The 18,959-nt window shown below is 37.2% G+C and overlaps 1 protein-coding gene across 1 annotated transcript in view; it reads right to left on the reverse strand.

Moving 5' to 3' along the window:
- CHST9 (carbohydrate sulfotransferase 9) overlaps window positions 1–18,959 on the reverse strand; it is a 295,944-nt gene that overhangs the window by 46,591 nt on the left and 230,394 nt on the right. The gene's annotated exons all lie outside the window — the stretch shown is intronic.

The following is an 18,959-nucleotide window of genomic DNA, read 5'->3' on the forward strand; positions in this document are numbered from 1 at the left end:
ATAATCAATGATCTAATGTCTTTATGAATATCAGTTATTATTCTTTGCTATACTAGTGATGTCCTTAAAAAAATGAATGAATGTTTTAATTTCATGTCTGCTTTTTATATATTTTTTATGTTTCTTCCCTCAATATAAGGTTGTTAGCTATCATTTCTTCCAATTGTTGTTATACCTTCCTCTAGCAGCCTCATTCTAGGACTTCACTCTCCCAACAGATGACTAATTAGACTATGTCTAAATTTATATCTTTGGTACTCACCTCCTTTCTGACTGCCATTTCAGTATTTGTAGCTGCCTGCTGAACATCTTCACTTGAATGCCCCACTGGTAATATACCTCAAACTCAACATATATTTTCATCCTGGTACATTCCATCCAGATTAGTCACTTAATAATTTTTTTATTGATGTTCAAAATGAAACCCATAATTTTCCCTGTTCTCTCCCACATCTCAAAGCAGCCCCTTCTTTAAAATGTGTTATTTCCATTGATGGTTTCTAATCACTTAGCATGGATGCCTTGGTATTATCTCTGACTCTTCCCTCTTCCTTATCCAGCGAATTGCTAAATTCTATCAGATCTATCTCTAAAATATTTTTAAAATATGTATCCTCACCTCCATTCCTTTGGATCTCATTGCAGCTCTTCATCCTTACTTCTCAAACTGCTGCAATAACTTCTTAATTGCTCTTCTAGCCTCCAGTACATCTACCTAATCCATTGTACACACAACTGCCAGATTAATCTTCCTAAAGCAAAGCTCAATGGTTCCCCTTGGTCTACTGAATTAAATTTACACTCATAAATCTGACATTCAAGGTTCTACACATACTGGCCACAACTTACCTTTTTAGCTTTATCTCTGATGGCTCAGCTAACAGTATCCTACACTCCAGCAAAACTGGATTACTAATTTTGTGCTCTATTAAACCCTCATGCTTTCTTATGTCTACAAATTTATTCATAATATTACCCCTACTAGATTCCCCTCCTTTATCTTCACATGCCCTAAATTCTATCCATATTTATTATCTCTTCGTAAAATTATTGATTTAAATAATTTTTACATCGACTATGTTTCCCAATATATCCTGCTCCTTTCCCTTTCAGAAAGCCAGTGTCAGGGCACGGTGGAAGAGTCCAAATAAGTGTAGCCAAGTGGAAAATGAAAAGACAGCTGACCTAGGCCTTTTCTTAAATAGAAGATTTGAGAAGAGCTATTCCATTTCTCCTTGAGAGCAGGTGCTTTCTTTTTTGTATTTTTATCCCTAGCACTTAGCCCAATATCTCACACATAGTAGGTGCTTAATAAATGTTTATTGACTGACTGACTTATCATCTCTTCTTTGGGGTCAATCATTATAACGTCAAAGTGTCTAGTTTTGATTGCTTTGTTGTTACTCTTTCCATTCACATTGTTTTGTTTATTGTATATATTGTTTGACTGTTTCTGCTTACTTCACTTTGCATTAGTTCATATGTCTCCCCATGCTTCCCCAAATCATTATATTCATTATTTCATAACGCACAGAAATATAATATGATATTGCTTTCATGTGCCACAATTTATTTAGGCATTCTTCATCTGAAGGGTATCTACTTTTTTCTAGTTCTTTGATATTAGAAAAGGTGCTATAAATATTTTAGTGTATATTGGGGCTCGCTTTTTATCCTTAATCTACTTGGGGCATGTGTCTCACAGTGAGATTTTTAGGTCAAAGGGTATGACCATTTTAGTCATTTTCATTGTACAATTCCAAATTGCTTTCCAGAATGGTTAGACCATTTACAACTCCATCAACAATGTATCAGTGTGCTTATCTTTTTACAATCTCTCCAATCATTCTTATCTTTCGCTATTTTTTGTCATTTTTCTGGGTATGAGGTGATTTGCATTTCTCTTATTGTTGAGATTCTTAAATATTTCTCTTAAATAATTTGGAGCAATCTTTCATATCATTGTTAATAATTTGACATTCTTAGGTAGAGAATTGTTCTTATCCTTTGACCACTTATACATTGAAGAATGGCTATTGGTCTTATTCTTGTGTTACTTGCCAAATATATATCTTGGATGTCAGAGCCTTGTAAGATATATTTATACAAATCCACACCCCTGCCAATTGTCCATTGCCTTTCTTGGGGTAAAACAAATTGATTATGGGAAGAGCTCTGCACTTGAAAAGAATTGCTGGGCAAATTGGAAAGCACTTAAATAGAATTAGCTTTAGATGAACATCTTATACCATAGACCACGATAAACTTTAAATGGACATATGAAGCAGGAATCCCTCCCTATAATATCCTTGACAAGTTACTATCTTCAGAGTAAACTATGTAGATTCAGATTCCACTTCTGATACTTACAACCTGACTGACCTTGAGAAAGGCAGTCAAGTTCCCAGCCTCAGTTTCCTCATCTGTAAAATGAAGGGATTGAACTGGAGGGTCTCTGAGATCCCTTTTGGTTCTAGATTTGTTATCCTTGGCTGGAAGGCCTCTAGTGAGGAGGACAGTACCACTTTTCAGTACACCCATTCCACTTTTGGACAGCTCCCTTAGGAAGTTAATTTGTCACATTGTACCAGACTATGTCTCTGTAACTTCCTACCATTGCTTCTCATTCTGGGTCAAGCACAATAGATCTAAGGCACTTTCCATGTGGTCGTCTTTCAACTACTTGAAGACAGCTATCTTAATTCTCCTGTCTTTTCCTCTTCATGTTAAAACTCCCCAAATTCTCTCAGTAAATCTTCATGTAAAAAGTGGAATTCCACACCTTCACTTCATTATCATGTTCTATGTTGACACTTCCATCAAGAGTGAACGCCTTTTAAAAATTGAGTTATAGGGTCAATCAATCAGAAAATGATCATGCTGTATAAACAAGATTGTCTATACCTTGAGGTGGGAACCTCTCAGATTGAGTTGAGAAGAGGGAAAAAATTGGTTAATCAGACAAGGTAATCATTTCTCAAGGAGCTTTAAATATTAGAGAAATTTCAGCAATTTCACAATCCAGAGGAGTCTAAGAGATTTCAGTTTTGAAGCCAGGGATTACAGTTCCAGACAAACACTTGAAAAACTTCTTCTTTTGTGGGAGGGAGATAGTTTCTTCCTCAGTCTTTACTCCTTTATTGACCATGTTGTTATAGATATTGAATGAGTACAAGACAATAAATCCTTCTGGGATCATAGGGAGACACACTTGGGACACACTGAATACACTTATTGACACAGATATGGAAAAAATAGCTACTCAAGAAAGGAAGCAGTCTCAAGGAATGTGATCCATTGTGCAGGACAGGGACTCACAAAGGCACCACCCTTTCAAGTCCATTAGAGAGCTACTTATAAGGAGAACCTAAGGAATACTCTACAAAGGAGAAAAGACCTCAAGTAGCACATGTTCCCTAACATGTGATCCTCATTATCTTTGTACTTCAAGTTTTAGCTCACTCTCTCTAGGTGCTTTGCATGTTCAGGGAAAGAGTACACCTCTGGTTTTGGAGGAGAGTTTTTCTAACTACTGATCTTACTATACCATCTTTGTAAAGCCATTTTCTAAAATCTAATGTAGTTCAACTGACTGATGGACAATGACGAAGACACCAGTCAGGGCTCATGGATGATGGTACTAGAAATTCCAGCCCCTCAGAGTTCCCTCTGGAACCGGCACTCCCTGGATACCTGGACTGCTGATTAGAGTAGGATTTGGGACAGAAGCCGAGGTTGGAGCAGGGTGTGCTGACTTCTTGTCTGTCCTCTTGTTAAGCTCCACTTTGTCAAAGAATCTCCTTAAATAGGGCATCCATAGTTGCTACAAAGTACTGCAGAAGTACACATGAGGTGCTCTGGCATCTCCTTTATTCTGGATTTTATACCTAACACTGTAGCCTCAACCCTACCAGTATCACTTCCCATACAATCTTGGAGTTGTCCTGACTGCAAGTTTCCCAAGAGAACTGGATGATGTCCACTATTGCTAGCATTCTGGTTTTAGAAGACATATTCATCTGTCCCAAACAGTTTTCCTGTTTACCCTAGCTCTGTTGCTGTCACACTGTGTTCTCTTTTTTCCTTCAGATCAGAGACATTAGTCTGATTGGGCAGTGTCTCCAAGTTTCTAGCAGTCTTTGTGAAAAAGCACTGCCGGTAAGTCATTTGTGGGATTGTGCACAGAAGCTAATGTTTGGATTTATTACGGAGCTGTTAGGCCTGTTTTCAAGAACACAGAAAGTGAAAGGATTAGCTGCCTGCAAGCTCCCCCATCTGTTCAATTGAAAAACTTCAGGAAGCCCAAGGCAGCACAGTCCCAGATTTTTTTTCCAATTAAAAATAAAGGAAAAACCCTCCAAGTGTCTCTCTGGGTTGAAACATCCATGATAACAAAAAAAGAATTCTAATTAAGATGGCTCTGACCCTGAAGCAGGAGTTTGGTTAATAGCATGCTTCCACTGCAGCAGTCAGGGAGGTCAGATAGGAGCCCCTGGAGACATTGCCATTTCTCAATTGAAATAATAGAAAAAGCATTGCATCTAGAGTCAGAGGAACTAGGTTCAAATCTTACCTCAGATATTACCTATGTGATGCTGTGCAAATTATCTAACCTCCCTGTGCCTCAGTTTCCCCATCTTTAAAATGAAAGGGTTAGACTAGATGGCCTCTGAGACCTAGAATCATCTATTCTAGTGCTAGAATCATTGTTGTTATTATTAATACTAATAATAACAAACAGAAGTACAACAATAAAAGACAAGTACAATAATAACAAACAGAAGTACAGAAATATTACAGATATTGGATGAGTACAAGACAATGAATCCTTCTGGGATCACAAGGAGACACACTTGGGATACGCTGAATACACTTATTGACACAGATATGGTAAAAATAGCTATGCAAGGAAGGAAGCAGTTTCAAGGAATGTGATTCACTGCACTAATGCAGGACAGGGACTCACAAAGGCATCACCCTTTCAAGTCCACTAGAGAGCTACTTATAAGGAGAACCTAAGCAATACTCTACAAGGGAGAAAAGACCTCAAGCAGTTGTGAATTCTAGAAGCCCACTGACCTAAGGAGCATTTGTTAGCATGGCATCGTGGATTTATAGTAGGAGACCATCTAGTCTGATATCTTAACTTTATGGAAGAGGGCAATGAGTCCAAAAAAAAGATTAAATAGCATGAATTGGAAATGCGAGAAGTGAGTGTGAGAAGGTTATGAGGGAGGTACATAGAAAGGAGTGAATGAAATGAATAATGTCAAGTGTTCCCAGAAAGACAATCACCAATCAGGAAATCAGGTGGCTGTAGTGCATTGTTTTCTAATAAATCAATTTACTACTTTTGCTTTCATGGCATTTCTAGGTGTGAAACTCTGAATAAGAGGGCTATTTGGGGCTTTGGGAAAATTCTATGCTTACTATTTGTGTCATATCCGACAGAAATGTGAATTTTAGAGTTTCTCAACCCAAGTAGAGATGAGATACTATACACAAGGAGGTCCTGACTTGAGGCAGGAACAAACATGAGAAGTTAGAGAATTAGAAGGTATAAGCTGATGTTGAAAGCTGCCAAACACCAACTGAGCTGAGAAGTTGGTAGGGTTGAGGAATCAATGGAAGGGGAGAAGTAGAGAAGAAACAGAAGATAGTAGCAGTTGCTTGGATCTGAGCTCAACTAAGAACAGATGACTAGAGAGACAGCCTCTGAAACTGATACAGAGGACTGATATGATAGGAGGAAAGCTCTGGCTCTGAGAGCTGATTGGAAAACAACCACAACCACAACCATAACCACAACAATACCACCACCACAATCCTGTCCTATTTAAAGAGCAGACTGGGAAAAGCTTGCCTTCCTCTGTAGTGCCGTCTATAACCTGAGAAGGAAAATCACTCAGAAATTTGCCTATGCTGTCTTCTACAACTTAAAGGTGGGGATAGGGAAGGGAGTCCTTAAAGCCTACAAACCAGATCTTAAGTTTTGTGAATCTCAGGTACTGAATGTAATGTTTATTGCTTTATGGTCTGAAAAGGGTACATTTAATATTCCTGCTTTTCCACATTTGGTTGTGAGGTTTTTATGCTCTAAATGCGTCAATTTTGGTGAAGTTGCCATGTATAGATAATAAAAAGGTGTACTCCTCTCTATTTCCATTCAGTTTTCCCCAGAGGTCTATCATATTTAACTTTTGTAAGATTCTATTCAACTCCTTAACTTCTTTCTTGTTTATTTTATGGTTAGATTTATCTGACTCTGAGAGGGGGAAAATTGAGGTCCCCCACTAATAAAATTTTATGCCTATTTCCTATAATTCATTAAATTTTCCCTCAAGAATTTAGATGCTGTGCTAGTTGATGCATATATGTTTAGTATTGATATTACTTCATTGTCTATGGTGTTTCTTTTTAGCAAGATGTAGTTTCTCTGCTTATCTTTTTCAAGTAGGTCAATTTTTGTTTTTGCTTTGTGTGAGATCATGATTTCTACTCCTGTTTTTTTTTACTTCAGTTGCAGCCAGCCCCTTATTTTAACTCTGTGTTTCAACTCTTTGTTTAACTCTTTGTTTTAAGTGCATTACTTCTAATAAAATATTGTTGGATTCTGGTTTCTAATCCATTCTGTTATCTACTTCTGTTTTATGGGCAAGTTCATCTCATTAAAATTAACAGTTATGCTTACTGACTATGCATTTCCCTCCATGTGATTTTTCTTTTATTTCTCTCTCTCTCTCTCTCTCTCTCTCTCTCTCTCTCTGGTTTTATCCTCTCCCTTCTCTAAAATCCATTTTGCTTCTAATCTTTCTCTTCTTTTAACTGTCCTCCTTTTTATTCCCCTCCCTCTTTCCCTTATCCTCTTCCTCTTCTATTTCCCTGTTGGGTAAAATAGATTTCTATTACCAACTCAGAATGTGTGTGTGTGTGTGTGTGTGTGTGTGTGTGTGTGTGTGTAGAACCAATTTAGATGTGAGTTAGATTTGAATGTTGTCCCCCCCACTCATTTTTTCCTCTACTGTAAAAACTCTTCCTTGTGCACCTCTTTCTTTGTAAGATAATTTTCCCCATTCCTTTTCTCCCTTTTCCCAGGGCATTCCTCTTTCTTGCCTATCTGGTTTTTTACATTATCCCAACATAATCAATTCATTCCTGCACCCTCTTTCTATGTAGAATCCTTCTAACTGACCTAATAATAATAATAATAAAGTTCTTAGAAGTTACATATATCATCTTCCCAATAGAAAGGTAAACAATTTAACCTTACTGAGTTGCTTATGATTTCTCATTCATGTTCATTTACTGTTTTATGCTTCTCTTGAGTCTTCTATTTGAAAGCCAAATTTTCTGTTCAGCTCCAGTCTTCCCCCACCCTGGGCCCAGAATGCACAGAAGTTTTCTATTTCCTTAAATATCCATTTTTCCCCTTGAAGGATTATACTCAATTTTACTGGGTTAGTTATTCTTGGCTGTAATTCTAGCTCTTTTGCCTTCCATAATATCATTTCCAAGCTCTCCACTTTAATATGGTAGCTGCTAAATCTTGTGTGATCCTGACTGTGCCTCCATGGTATTTGATTGGTTTCTTTCTGGCAGCTTGAAGTATTTTCTCTTTGACCCGGGATTTCAACCCTCTGGAATTTGGCTATACTATTCCTGGGAATTTTCATTTTGGGATGTCTTTTAGGAGGTGATTGGTGAATTTTTAAAATTTCTATTTTACACTCCAGTTCTAGGATATCAGGGCATTTTTCCTTGACACTTTTGTGAAATATGATGTCTGGGTTCTTTCTTTGATCATGGCTTTCAGATAGTTTAAACATTCTTAAATTATCTCTGCTTAGTCTATTTTCCAGGTCAGTTGTTCTTTCAATGAGATATTTCATATTTTCTTCTATTTTTTTCATTATTTTGACTTTATTTTATTGTTTCTTGATGTCTGGTGAAGTCATTAGCTTCCATTTGCCCAATTCTAATTTTTTAAGGAATTATTTTCTTCAGTGAACTTTTGTACCTCTTTTTCATTTGGCTAATTTTGGCTTTAAGGAGTTATTTTCTTTTGTGGCTCTTTTAATAAACTTAACTCTCATTTCATAACTTTCTTCTTTGCTCTCATTTCTTTACATAAATTTTCTCTACTACTCTTATTTGAGTTTGAAAACAAATTTTTAGCTCTTCCAAAAATTCTTGTTGGGCTTGTATACAATTCACATTTTCTTTGACCCTTTGCTTGTAACTGTTTTGACTTCATTGTCTTCTTCTTTGTTTGTGCCTTGATCTTCTCTGTAACCATAGCTGATTTTTATGGTCAGGTTCTTTTTGTTCTTCTTATTATTTGCTCATTTTCTCACCCTATTTCTTGATTTTGAACTTTCTGTTAAAATTGGGCTCTGTTCCTGGCATACAACAGGGAGGACCACTGTCTTAAGCTTCATGTGTTTTTTGTGTACTGCTGTTCTCAGTCCTAGTTCTGGGGGGGGGGTTGGAAATTTTTGGTGCTTTCAAGGTGGTATGATATGGGGAGAGGTGTGGTCACTGCTCTCCAGACCTGCCCTCTGGTTCTTACTCAGGAAGTACCCCTGTTCCCTTGGGGTTACAATTGATACTTCTCCTCAGGGTCCCTGATCCTTTGGGACCAGAAGTGTTAATGCTCCTCAGGGCTAATGCTCACTCTGGACTGAAATTGCTTCTCTCCACCTTTGAATTATGACCCTAAAGTGTGGGTCTAGGCTATGGATTTCCCAAATGGCATCTGGTCCTGCATCCAGTGCAAGCATACAGTTCCTCTATAATCTTTTTCTGACCAGTTGCCATGTCCTCTTACTGTCTCTGGTTCGAGAGCTCCCAAAGCTGCTGCTGCTTCTGTTGCCACCATCTAGTTCCCCCACTGGTGTTTCATTCACATAGGCTCTGGGCCAGCCTCCACTCCTCTCTCACAGATCTCTCTTTCTGACTGTCCATGTTGTCTTGGGCTGGAAGAATTTCTAGCCCTGACCTTCTGTTGGTTCTGCCACTCCAGAAATCGATTTGAGGTGTTATTCTAAAGTTGTTTGTAGGGGAAGATTGGGAGAGCTCAGCTGAGGGCTTTTTCTACTTCACCAACTGAGCTCTGCCCCTGGAAATATGCCCACTGTTTAATGAGATTAACTTTGATATCAGTTAGTCCTGTAGATGTGAGTTTGATTATTATAATGCTGTGGCTAATATTTTCATTATTCATAAATAAGTGGCAAAGGCTGCCGCCTATATACTGTTATTTAAGGAATAATGGGATGGATACCTTATCCCAAATAACAGCTTGAAATATTTCTAGTAGAGATTTATTTCTTTAGATACTGAATTCATCCAATTGCATTCACATTTAAAAAGGATTTCTGAAAACTGAAAAAGAATTAAATATCTAAAGAAATATATCTATAATAGTAAAAAGGGCAACATTTTAAGTCTTATCAGCTATTAGCAACTATTATTCTACTAATATAATTCCTTGCTGGAATGAGACAAAAGGATATGTACCTGGAGGTTAAGACTATGTAGAGGAACAAAGGAGCAAAATACGGTAGAGGGATTTTTAAAGGGGAGGTGAAAAGGTGCCAAAGGCAAAGAATCAAAGACAAATATTTCAAAATTTTGCTTAAGGCCTGCCTTGACTGTAATTATAATGTGATTCAAATTAAAAAGAGGGAGAAAAAGTAAAGAATACTTTGCTTTATGTAATTGCATATGGGTCTCTGTCTCTTTCTTACACACAAAGATACATTACGAAGGTAGGGGTATCTATCATGACACCAACAGGCATTTTCCATGAATTGGTGGTTCAATATGTCTTCAGGGCCCTCATAATTGATGCTTATAGTGATCACCCTGAGGATCCTCAAGAGCTTGAATTGCTTTCTGAGTCATCGAAGAAAACGATTAAATCAGTCAGTATAGTTTTATTGTTAAATATATTTTATCACATCTTTTTTTTGAAAGTGGTAATCTATTTATGGTTCATATGGTCACTCTCAGTTAATCAGAATATTTGATTAACCCCTATATAATCTCCCTCAATAAACGTTTGTTAAAATGAGTCATGGAATAGAATTAGCCATGGCTGATAACATAGCTCATAAACAGAGGATTTGGAAAGAATATTAAAGCTCTCAAAAGAGATGAAATACAGGTGAATCTTACTTTATAGGAAAAGAGAGAGTTACTAAAAAGATTTATTAGTATTCATTACTGAACAATCTATAATTTGAATGAACAAACTCCCCTCATTTATTAAAAATGTGATTTAATTTACACAATTGTTATTCATATACAACATTTCAAGAACACATTAATCATATGAAAATCAAAACCAGCTGCATTTTATACAATGCTGTCTCCTCACTGCAGATCAAAAAGAATCCAACACATTCTGAAATATGGCCAAAATCTGAAAAATGCCTAGTGAAGCTTTCATGCAATTAAACTAAAATAAAAAAAAATCAAAGAGTTTCTCTTTTTCTTAAACTTATTCTAACAAGAGTTTCACACTTTGGAGACAATAAACAAAAGTCCCCCAAAAGTTTCAGTACTAGTCTTAAACTTCCAAAAGAAGTTCTGGTTCTATATATAACTGTCTGTTCTCAGGAGGCCCTGTAATACATTAATCACCCATCTTCCCTGGACAGCATGATCTTCTCAGTTGTCCTGGTGCCAGTCCTCACACTGCCCCTGGCAACATTGAAAAGAGCCCTCACTTGATACTGATTGAACCCAATGAGGGAAAGTTGGCTATCCTCAAACCTAGGAATTCTTACAGCATTTCAGGGTCTCCTTAGCTAAGTGTTGGTGATCTCTTGTGATATGAAAACAAGCCTTTAATTGTCAGCCTCTAATAAAGATTCAGAGCTGTGCCTAAGGAGGTTCAAAAGATCCTGGGAATATACACAATTTTTTTTTACCAGTTTTCAAGTAGTCTGATGTCTTGTGTTTGCCTGTTGGCTTTTATAATTGTCATCTACCCGTGAAATAGAAATGTGTGTGTATATATTTGTGTATATATATATGTATATATATATATACATATATATGTATGTATATATATATACATATACATACATATATATGTATATACACACATACACATATTTGCAGGAGGGTTTTGCCAAAGAGACACTATTGCCTGATCCTCGTGGAATTCTATTTTTTAAAAGTGTGTGTGTGTGTGTGTGAACATCCATTCTCTGTACCTCTAAAATTTCTCTAAGAACCAAAAATTACTCTTAATCTTCCTGCTTCCAGACAAATGGAGGTACTAAAATGTTTTTAAAGAAATGTCTTTTTTCCTTTCAATCAGAGCTTCTTAACCTGTGATCTACGGACCCCTAAATGGTCTATGGAGAGATTTAGGGGATCCATATCTTAGGAAAGGAAAATATACCATTATTTTCCCTAACCTCTAACTGAAATTTAGCTTTTCTTCAATTATGAATGCAGACAACAAAACATTACCCTGATAAGGAGTCCCTAAGGCTTTAGCAGACTGCCAAAGGGGTCGATGATAGATAGATTGGTGGATAATGTGACCTTGGGCTGCATTCAGAGAGTCATGGCTTCTCAGAAAAAGAGATGATAGTCTCCATGTACTTTTTCCTGGTCAGACCATGTCTGCAGTATTTAATTTAGTTCTGAGCACCATTGTTTAGGAAAGACATTGACAAATAGGAGAGCACCCAGAGGAGGGCACAGAATGGAGTGGTTAGCCTGGAGAAGACTTAAGGTGCTGGCATGGGGGGGGAGGGGGAAGAAAGGAGAATTTGAGACATTAAAATGGTACTATGAAAATTCCTAGTAGGAATATACTAGAGAAGAATTTATGGAAGAGATAACATTTGAACTTGGACTTAAAGGATCAGTAGTATTTCAACAGGCAAATATAGAGTGAAGGAGGGGAAGGAATGTTTCAGAGTAGGCTATGAGTTATTAATATACATTAGATTCCCAGATACTCAATGTAAAAGGTAGCAAAGCACAATTCCTACTCTTAAAGGGCTTACTGTCTAGTTGTGGGTACGAGACACAGACGAATAATATGAAATAGCATATAATAATGACAATGATACTAGTATTTTATAGCACTTAAAGTTTGCAAAGTACCTTACAAATATGATCTCATTTGACTCTCACAAGGACACTGGGAAGTAAGTGCTACTGTTTATTATTATTATTATTATTATTCCCATTTCACAGATGAAGAAACTGAGGGAGGCAGAGGTAAAGTCACTTGCCATGGACTACTCAGATAGAAAGTGAATAAGGCAGGATTTAAAATACAGTCTTTCTTACTCGAAGGCTAGCTGCCACTAGGGGGCGAGCCTTTGGATTATAGCAATTTTTATGCATTCAGATGGAGGGCTAGACTTAAAATCAGGAAAGCCAGGGTTGAAATCCTGCCTCTAATATTTACTAGGTATATGACCCAAGCAAGTCACTATACCTCTTAAGAGTCCAAAGAATGAGACAGACAACATAAGAATTCAGAAGAGTAGTCACTAAAAGCTGTATCGTCAGCGAAGGCTTAACGATGGTGATACAACCTTTGTTAGGAGAAAAAAATCTCTACAGATACTGCCCATGTCTATGGGAGACAGTGATGAGAGAAGTTAGAGAAGGGATCAAGCTAAGAAAAAGGAGATGTAAATGAGATTCAGAGGGTTCGAGGAGCTCTGAAGAAAGCTGGATATTTAATTTAGGGAAGGGAAATTTAGGAGAACTTGAGAAGTGGAAATGTATTAGTTGAAAGAGAAGGATTAGAGATGAAGGAGTAGAGTAGAGGAGGAGACAGAAAAAGTTGGTGGACAAAGACATGAGCAGAAGGATGTGGTAAGTGGTGGAAGACAAGGAAAAGGAGAAAGACCTAAAGAGGAGTCAATGAAAAACTCAGGTTGAAAGCAAAAGACTTGAGGAGGGAGAGGAGAGGAAAGGAGAAGAGAGAAGAGGAAGTAGTAAGAAAACTGGCAAGATGAAGTAAGAGGTTAATAAGACAAGAAAAAGCATTTGCAGTATGGTTTTCAAAATGCAGCGGAGATGTAAAGGGGATAACAAAGTAAGAAGGAGGATGACAATGTAGGAGTTGAAAACCTTCCCAGTTCTTCAGAGGAACCACTATTTATCTGTCTAGAATGCCAAATCACACTGCTAATTCATATAGAGCTTGGAAACCACTAAAAACACCTCCAATCCCAAATCCTTTTTCTCCAAAGTATCACCTTATCATGCTTCTTCCCATCTCATACCCATCAAGTTTATTTCTTGAATCCATATGTAAGGCTTTACAATCATTTCCACTAAATCATTAATTCATTCGACAAGCACTAATAAATGCTGATGTTAAAATATGTTAATGTATCATAGATAAAAAAGCCAAAAAGCAATCAGTTAATAAATTTTATGTTCCTGTTTTTCAAAAGCTTTTTGGATCCTGCTTCTGTCATTTAGTGAATTTAGAGTTTCTATTCCACATAATCATTGTTTATTTTGGATTATAGCCATTTTTTATGTGTTCAGATGGAGTGCTAGACTTCCAATCAGGAAAGCCAGGGTTGAAATCCTGCCTCTAATATTTACTAATCCAATTAAGTCACTGTGTCTCTAGTATCCTCAGTTTCCTCATCTGTAAGATGGAGATGATAACTAGATCTTGTCTCTTATGGTTATTGTGTAAAGTTAAAATGAGAGGGTGTGAATAATAATGACAATAATAATTGCTAGCATTCAGTGAATGCTTTAAGATTTGCAAAGCTTTTTACAAATATTATCTCATTGGATCTTCAAAATCACCTTGGGAAGTAGCTGCTCCTATTATCCCCATTTTATATTTGGGGAAATTGAGGTAGACAGAGAGTAAATGGCCTTCCATGGGATATAAAGCTGGCCAGTGTCTAAGGTAGGATTTAATCTTGGGTCTTCCCGACCCCAAGGCCAGCTCTCTATCCACTCTATCACTTTATATAGTGGGGAAAGGGAAGGAAAGGGAATAATCATTTATATAGGGCCTACTATGTGCCAGGCACTGCACCAAGTCCTTTTTATAAGTCTCATCTCATTTGATCCTCATCACAACCCGGGGAGATTATTATCCTCATTTCTTTAGTTGATGAAATGGAGGCAAGAGGCAGCTGGTGGCTCAGTGGGTAAAACATTGGGCCTAGCAGGAAGACCTGAGTTCAAATCCAGCCTCAGACACTTACTAGCTATGTGATCCTGGGCACACATTTAAACTCTGATTACCTGACAGAATGAACCCAATGGAAAAGAAAATGGCAAAGCCCTCTAGTATTTTTGCCAATAAAACCCCAAATTGGGTCATGAAGGTTTGGACACAATTGAAATGACTGAACAATAATAACTGAGGCAAACAGAGCTTAAGAGACTTGTCCAGGGTCACACAACTAGTAAGTGTCTAAAGCAGGATTTGAATTCAGATTTTTCTGACTCCAAGTCCAGTGCTCTATCCACTGTGCCACCTCGCTGCTTCATAAACCCTTTGAAAACTTTAAATCACTATCTGAATGTCAGTTTTTATTTTCCTTACTAGATTATAGCTTATAACACTTGTAATTCCTCATATAACATGACATCTATGTCACACATATGCACATATATATCTACATAAACATATATTGATGTCATTCTTCTTTTGTCACAGGGGCTTGATTTCATATTTTCTTTCCAGTTTATGTGTGGAAATACCAAGGAATGATTTAAAAGGCACATCTGTTGGCTTTAAACACTGCATCACTTGTCATAACACTTAATGGCCAGGGAAAGCCACGAAATAGTAAAATATCAAGGGAATGTGGACAGATTTCAGAGGGCTATATTTTCTATTTATGGCGTGATACCTTGCATGGAGCGCGTTTCCATTAAAGTCTCTTTATAGCTGTACTTGTATCTCCAATGCACATGCTGATCTCTCCAATTAGATTTTTGTTAAAAGAAAAACCTTGTCCAGAATATTTTAGGGTCCCTTGGAAATAGAACTTTTTACTACATGTGCTTTTATCTCACTGGCATATTAATGTTTTTAGCCAAGCCTATATACCAGCATCTGGGTGAGATGGTCTATAAATCCTATTCTGTCTGTGTTCCCCTTAACTCAGGGCAACATCAGCTGGCTAGCAGCACAGGCTTTGATCCATCTATGGTTAGCTTCCTTCCCTTTCTTTTTGGGACAGTGTAAATGGAGTTTTCAAATATAACAAGTGCCTCATACAGTTTCACTTGGATCTCATGGTGGGAAACAGAAGTGGGAAGAAGTTTCTGCAGATGATAAACTTTTTGAAGTCTTGGTTTCTTAAGCCATTAAAGGCTGACATTGTATATTTATGTATAAACACATATACACATATGTATATATATGTATATTCATCAATCAATCAATAAGCATTGATTGTGTTTACTATGTGCCAGTCTGGGGGCAGCTATGTGGTACAGTGGATAGAGTGCTAGGCCTGGAGTCAGGAAGAGTTATCTTCATGAGTTCAAATCTGGCCTCAGACACTTACTAGCTGTGTGACCCTGGACAAGTCACTTAAGGCTGTTTACCTCAGTTTCCTCATCTCTAAAATGAGCTGGAGAAGGCAAACCACTTCAAAATATTTGCTAAGAAAACCACAAATGGGGTTAAAGAGAGTCGGACATGACTGAAAATGACTGAGAAACAAGAAAAATGTGCCAGGCACTATGCATGCTCTCTCTCTTTCTCTCTCTCTGTCTCTCTCTCTCTGTCTCCCTGTCCTTTCTTTCTCTCTCCTTTCTCTCTGTCTCTCTCTTTCTCTGTCTCTGTCTCTCTCTGTCTCTCTCTCTCTGTCTCTCTGTCCTTTCTTTCTCTCTCCTTTCTCTCTGTCTCTCTCTTTCTCTGTCTCTCTGTCTCAGTCTCTCTCTGTCTCTCTGTCTCTGTGTCTCTGTCTCTATCTCTGTGTCTCTGTCTCTGTCTCTCTCTGCCTTTGTCTATCTCTGTCTCTGTCTCTCCACCCTATTCTCTCTCTCTCGATCCCTCTACCTGTCTTTATTGGTTGATTTGTCTATTGATCTATTTAACTTGTAAACTATTGAATAAACTTGGATCAGCTCACTGAAATGATAACAAGAAAGATCTGAGAGATACTTCCAAAAATACAATTTAAGAGTTTTTGAACTATAACTGGAGCTAGGTGGCAGAAGGATGCCTTTATTAGAATAGGACAAGGAAATCTGAGTAAATAACCTAAAAATGGCAAAGCTTAAAATGCCCTCAAATAGTTCTCTTCTAAGGCCATCATTCACACTGCCTAGAGAAAGTATGGCATAGTAGGAAGTTCAGCAACTTTGAAGCTGGAGGACTTCTTTTTAAATCTTAGTTCTTATGGGAATTACCTGTGACATGGCCAGTCAATTAGTATCTCTGACCTCAGTTCCCACATCTGCGGTATAAATGGGGTAGATGACCCCTAAAGTACCTTCCAGTTCTAAATCTTTTATCCTATTACTCAGACATGCACCAAGGTGTTTTCTTCTTCCTCCTAGCTATTGCAGTTGAATATTGCTCATCTGTAAATCCACCCTTGTGACCTTGATGACCATAGATTTCAATATCTAGGTTGTCATTATTCCTCATTTTTTCTTTCAAATATACTCTGGCTCTAATGTATTCTTTTAATGGATCAGCCAATCTTCATCTTGCTTGTTAAAAAAAGCTCTTTTTTTGGTCTGTTATGTGGCTAGAGGTGAAATCCTGGCAGTGAAATAGGGGCCAGCATTCTCAGTGGAGGTTGTGAAATCAGAATGTTACAGCATCTGAACAGTCTGGTTTTCCCCTAAAGAGTCTGGTGCTCAGGCACTCCTCTAATTTCAAAACACTAAGTATGTATCATGGTAATCGGAACAAAGGTCTGGGAGTCAGGAAAGCTTTATCCTAATTTCTGAAGGACTGATGATTAATTTTTAAAATTTAGTTCAGCCCCCATGCCTGGATCTAATTATCTCTGGTCACTAAATAATACAAGAGAGAAAAAAATGAGAGAAAGGAGTAGGAATGATGTGAGTGTGGGTTTGCAGAGCACAGCATCATAATGTTGCTGCCCCACTTAGAGGGTATCAGTGAGAGATGTAGATCATGAGAACAGCTAGGGTTAGAGATAGAGACTGGAATTAGGATTTCATTGGTATAGGGGTCTCCTAGGTAATTTCCTTTACCAATGTACTTTCTCTGAAATATATCTATACAGATATACATAATACACATACATGCATGCACATACATATATACATATATATGTATTCTTTTAATGGCTCAACCAACTTTCATTTTGCCTATAGAAAAAAAGCTTTTTTCCCTATTATATGGCAAGAGGTTAAATCTCTGCAGTGAAACTATATATATGTATATATATAATATGCATAATATATAATACACACATATTAGTATATATGTATGTATGTGTATTATATGTATAGTATATATGTGTGTATATGTATAATATATATATATAATATGTATAATATATATAATACACACACATATTAGTGTCAGAAAGATGTCTATAGAACTGAGAGGGAAAGTGACATGCCCAGGGTAACATAGCCAGTGTGTGTGTGAGGAGGAACACGTAAGAACAGGTAAGAATGGAATATATGTGTAAAGTTTGTAAGGATAAGATCTAGCGAGGGAAATGTTGCAGATAAATAATGAGGTAATGGTTAAAAAATGAAGCCTTGGGTCTTTTGTTTCCTTTGCCATCAGAAGAAAGCCTCTAAAAGCAATAACTGATGAGAAAATAGTCCTTTAAACTCCTGAAGGTCAGGGAACATGTTTTCCACGTCCGTTCAACTCCCTTTAGCACAAAAGGACTGACTTGAATTTGCTTTTAGAGACACAGAGTTAGAGAAGTAATTTCACTTTTATAAAAGGATGACAAACCCTGTTTACTTCTGCCTTTACTAAATATAGGTTAAGATGGCACAACTCAGAATCTGAATAAAAATAATCAATGAACTTCACTTTACTGTAAATTAGCATCAACTCCATTAATGTGTATTAGTATCGAAATACTATTTTCATATGTAAATATTTCCTGGGGATGCTGGAGCTGAGGGTAAGGGGTGAGTGGGTCTTTAAAAGGATGTATCATGTTGCTAACCCTTGGGGTGAAGAGTGAAAATGGAAATATCAGCATTTTGTGCATGAAGCTAATATATAGCCTGGAGTTAATCATGTCTTAATCTCTGCCCAGCATTTATTTATAAAGTATCTTTCTGCCCATGGTGTTGCTGGGAGTGTATTCAGTGGCACGGTCTCTGTCTTCTGGACAAATAGGACACACAGACATTCAAGCAAACACTCTATAGCAGCAAATAAAAAATTGTTTGCTGAATAAGTGCATTAACATTATATTGCATCTTTTCACTGCATAGATTGCTTTATCTTTCTTGAAAGAAAGGGACTAGGTTAAAAAAATAGATAAGTGAAGTTTCCCTAAGCCTCAGGTTTCCCAGCTGTTTTAAGCAAAAGGATAGTAGACAGTCATTTAACTTACCTATCATCTGTAAATAGAAGCACTGATTTGGTAGTCATATTGCTCTTTTTTATTATTTATTTAATATTTTCAGTTTTCAGAATTGATTTCCACAAGATTTTGAATTATGAATTTTCTCCCCATTTCTACCCTTCCCCCCACTCCAAGATGGCATATATTCTGATTGCCCCATTCCCTAGTCAGCCCTCCCTTCTGTCACCCCTCTCCCCCCATCCCCTTTTCCCTTATTTCTTGTAGGGCAAGATAGATTTCTATGCCATGTTGCCTGTATATCTTATTTCCCAGTTGCATGCAAAAACTATTCATATTGCTCTTAATGTAAGGAAAGGAATATCTAACAATTTTTTGTTGTTCACTTGTTTTCAGTTGTGTTTCTTGTGACTCTTCATGACCCCATTTGGGGTTTTC

The sequence above is a fragment of the Trichosurus vulpecula genome, chromosome 1, assembly GCF_011100635.1.
Source record: "Trichosurus vulpecula isolate mTriVul1 chromosome 1, mTriVul1.pri, whole genome shotgun sequence".
NCBI classification, from domain to species: domain Eukaryota; kingdom Metazoa; phylum Chordata; class Mammalia; order Diprotodontia; family Phalangeridae; genus Trichosurus; species Trichosurus vulpecula.